The sequence below is a fragment of the Stegastes partitus genome, unplaced genomic scaffold (genome assembly GCF_000690725.1).
Source record: "Stegastes partitus isolate 25-593 unplaced genomic scaffold, Stegastes_partitus-1.0.2 Scaffold542, whole genome shotgun sequence".
NCBI lineage: Eukaryota > Metazoa > Chordata > Actinopteri > Pomacentridae > Stegastes > Stegastes partitus.
The window spans coordinates 103279-108255 of NW_007578273.1; positions in this window are offsets into that span (position 1 = coordinate 103279).

Consider the following 4977-nt stretch of genomic DNA (forward strand, 5'->3'; position numbering starts at 1 on the left):
AGAAAACAGCATTTGAGTGAGAGCAGCAACATGCTAAGAAACCTGGGCGTCATGGTTTTAGAGCGCTAAAGGAACAGTCCGCTTCATTACAACACCAGTTTGAAGGGACAATCTCAAGTTAAACTGCCATCACCAAAAGCAAAAACATAAACGAGATGCCTTCCAACCAGTATTTTAGTTCGACTACAGCTTCACACGCTTTATTTAGTGTCGATCAAAAGCTCATCAGGGCTTGTGCTTTTATCAGAGGCTTTTAATGCTGACGCCACTTTCATGACAATGTTTTGTTTCTTTTGTTTGCTGGTGCGGGTCACAGGTCGGAGGGAGTTGTTAGAATGTGCAACAAAATAAAAGTCGCAGGAAGTCGCCTCTTCATTTTTCAAGTTCCTGCAAAAACGTTTGGAAAGGAGAGACTTTCACTTTCAAGAATCCTGAATAGGAATCGAAGGGAGAAAACACCAAAGACGACATGACACATGACCCACCCGCTTAACAAGAAACTGATCATTAATCCAACCAATCAGGTTGTTGCAGTGATGCCACAGCGTCCTGAAACTGTGCTTATAGCAGAACTGTAACAGTGTCGGGAAAAACGCGTGTTTTGGGGGAAAAGTCAACAAAATGTTCTGGCAATTACATCCAATTTGACGAACGATTCTAAACGTGCAGCTTGTATGTTGTGATGACCATTAAAATTGCAGTCATATCTCTCTCTCTGTTCATTTGGATAGCGGCGTTACCTTGTTAGCCCAAAGTAACAGCCTGGAGGTGTTACCAACATGGATGCTGAGTGCTAGACTTGCCCACAAGGACTTTAGTTCAGGTTGCTTCCATCTGGTTGTCGGTACAATTAGCCAAGATGCAAGTTCAGTAGATTTAGAAGTCATTTGTCCCTGCTGCTCTTTTCAACTATTTTTTATGTATTTCTGTGTTTTTTGTGTCCGTTGTTAGAGTGCTGTTCATTGATGATGAGCACATTTGCTGCTGGCTGTCAAACATATTGGGGATAATGTGGTTCTACTGACCTTGAGTGCCGAGAACATGCTGCACTTTTCAGAGTGACATTTGCAGTTGTATTTTTACATATTTTGTTGTATTTGGTTTGCAATAATCCACGACTCCATTGCAAAGTTTGGACACTAGTAACATTCATAGCTTTGATATTTTAAAGGAAGAACGCACCAGATGGCTGCAAGGTGGCGCAGTTGGTTAGCACTGTTACCTCGCAGCAAGAAGGTCGCCGGTTCGCGTCCCGGTGGGGGCACCGGAATCTTTCTGCATTTGCATGTTCTCCCCGTGCAGCGTGGGTTCTCTCCGGGTTCTCCGGCTTCCTCCCACACAGTCCAAAAACATGTTGAGGTTAATTGGTGATTGTAAATTGTCCGTAGGTGTGAATGTGAGTGTGCTTGGTTGTCTGTCTCTAAGTGTAGCCCTGTGATAGACTGGTTACCTGTCCAGGGTGTCCCCGCCCTAAGTCAGCTGGGATAGACTCCAGCCCCCCATGACCCTAGTGAGGATTAAGCGGTGTATAGATAATGGATGGATGGATGCACCAGATGACATGTAAAGACAACATGACAGTACATTTACAAGAACCCTGTGATCGATCCTTCAAGTCCTTCTCTTTCCCTTGTAGCCACTGGATAGAGCTCCGGTTATATCAGCACATAAGAAATAGAACAGTAGAGACTTGTTTTAGTTAGTGCATATGGAGAATTTCATTCTGTTGATGGGGATGTTTGATGAGGACACAGAGAAGACAGGAAAACTGGCACATGTTGCTGTTGAACTCTATGAGTCTGACAAATCAAGACAGCAGTTTTTCATGACTGTTCAGAAATACCTACTCTGCTATAGGTTCTTTTATCTTCACTAAAAAAGGTTCTACAGTGGTGGATCCTGTGTTTGGAACATGCTTAAAGGTTTGGGCTGCACTAAACAGCCTGCAAAGGAAAACTGTGAAAAGGAAGCCTACAGAGATTTGTCAGCTGATGTAAGAAAAAGATTTCTTCATTAAATTCAGCAGGTGGTCAGGAACATTGTCTGCAGCTGCTAGATGTGGAAGTAAACTGCTGTTGCCAACCAAGTTTGAGGCATCAGCTTAAAGGTTAATGATATTTCCCAACTGTGTTTCTATATGTCTGAATTATGGTGAAATTTGACTGAATTCATGCCTCCATCCAAGATACAAACACAGATAATGCAGGTCTGATTCCTGCTCACAGGCAGGAGGGCTCCTGGTCATGTCACACCTACATGATGCCAAGGCAGGTCAGCCATGCCAGAGTCATGCAGATAACCAAATGGCAGCCTTCACGCGTGTTAATACAGTAAATACACATTCAGATTTGCAGTGTGGATACAACCGTCACTGCCGTCATTTCCCAAAGTAAGACAGACGATCGATTTTCCGATAGGGAAATAGAGCAGCGAATAAAAAAAACCTTGGAGTTCGTCAAGCTGTCATTTATCGCCGCAGATTTATTTCCCAGTGGAAATGTGAGCGTGTGAAGCTTCAGTGTTTCAGGGAAGAAAATAGACTAACAGATGGATGTGCTACAACTGAATCAGCTGTTTGTTTACTATGAGGGCAGAAAAAAAACTTTCCATGAAACCTGACACCTGAACATATAGAACAAGCAGAGAGCCGACGGGACTTTTCCTCTGTGCAGCGTCACGAACAAAACCCTGATAATGAAAGTACACTGCAAAAAAAAAAGGAGAAAATTAATTTGAACTTTGGTTCATTTAAACTTTGAGCGGGAACTCTGGCTCCCTTCACACACATCCACAGTTCTAGATAGTTAAAGACTCAATTTTCTTCTGCAACCTGTTGGAAGCCGGAAATATATAATTCTATAATTATATCAGTAAATAATATGAATTATTATTTATTTTTTATTCTTAAATTATATTTAGCAATATTTCAGCAGTTGGGCAACAACAATATCCATTCATCATCTGTACACCGCTTAATCCTCACTAGGGTCATGGGGGGCTGGAGTCTATCCCAGCTGACTCAGAGTGAAGGCAGGTTCACCTGGACAGGTAACCAGTCTATCACAGGGCTACACTTAGAGACAGACAACCAAGCACACTCACATTCACACCTACGGACAATTTAGAATCACCAATTAACCTCAACATGTTTTTGGACTGTGTGGGAGGAAGCTGGAGAACCCGGAGAGAACCCACGCTGCACAGGGGAGAACTGGTTCTTGCGACCCTGTTGACTATTTGCAACAAAACGTTTGATGGTTCTGTGATCACGCCCCAATATCTTTGATATTTCAAGAGTGCTGCATCCCTCTGAAAGACTTTTTACAATTCTTGACTTTTCAGAGTCAGTTAAATATCTTTTTTGGCCCATTTTTCCTGAGGAGAAGAATCTGCCTAATAATTATGCACACCTTGATATAGGGTGTTGATCTCCTTCGGCCACACCTTCCCTCGTTACACAAATACACATCACCTGATATGAATAAAATCCAATAAGCATTCAAGTTTATACAGCTTGGAGTTGGAAATTATGGATAAAATGATGATGTGGTCAAAATAATCACTTGCCTAATAATTGTGCACACAGTGTACTTCTCATAGCAGTTACATATATAAAATAAAATGTAAATATTTGTGAAATTACAACAAATTGCAAAAAAAAAAAAAAACATTCTTACATAAAAAATATATTTTTTGTAATTTTTGTTGTTATTTTTGTATATTTCAAAAATAAAGGGAAAATGTAAAATATGTAAAAGGAAAGTTATCTAAAAATGACAGTTTTATTGTGTGTAACACTTTCTAATCCCATTCACTCACAGCGTTGTGTTTCATCACTTCCTGGATCTGAGAATGAATCTATTATTGAGCTGATCAACGTATTCCAGCGTCTAACACTCATTCCGCCAGACTGCCTTCTTACATAAAGACATGTGGACATGAGTCGCGGCTGCCATGCGTTCTCTACATTGTGGTCGTGTAGATTTTTCACATTCTTGCAGCGGAGGTTATAAGTTCAGTTCCCTCAGGAGCACAGATGTGGGATCACCACCACAACACATCAGGCCTCCCCATCTCCGAAAAAACAGCCAGCGAAGGAGAGGAAAAGTGTCTCTGTACTCCACCGAAACCCCTTCAAGTTCTGTCCTGGAAGCTGTTTGTTTTTAATTAGCAATGCTGCCTCCCTTTAACTCTGCACAGCTCTCTGGAGCCTGTCAGCATGTTTGGCGAAGGAAGAGGAATCATTCACTTCACACTATTTCTGATGTACTGCTGGTGTCTAAAAATAAAACTGTTTTGTAACATTTTTTTTTNTGTCCTACTGTGCTGTTAAACAAAGAAGCAAAGCAAGTGAATGAGAAGAACTGCAGGGATGGAATGTGAATGATGGCTTTTAAATCATTTCATAAGTTTTATACCTCTTGATGTACACCGAGCGTAACACCTGCTTCCATAACTTTGCTGTATTCATCGTATGAGGTATGACAAAGCAGTTTTTTTTCGTGTGAACCAAGCCTCCGGACGGGATGAGTCTTTCTGTCTTCCCCATAAAAACGGGAAATTAGTTACACAAGGAACCTGCAGATGACCTACATAGCCGGTACTTCTAATATCATAAAATATAGATATTTCCGGGATTTTATGACACATCATGTAAGGTGATTCAGAGCTGATAAGATCAAATTGTTTTAAAAGGTGTGTGTCACCTGCTGACACAAATCAAAACTAAATGGAACCATAACGTAGAAGAAAATAGGTTTCAGAACAACCTGTTTCTAACTCATCAGCTGTTTGGACGAGAAACAATGTTTGGATCGACACCTGAAGTTGGTGACATCTAGTGGTGGAGCTGAAGTCATACAGCTGCCTGGTTTATCCACAGGAGAAGTCTTGAAGCCAGAGTGAAGCCTTCTCTGTGCAAAGATCTGATTTATAGTGACTTTTTGTTTGACCAGTAGATTTCTTCTGGCTGGAAAT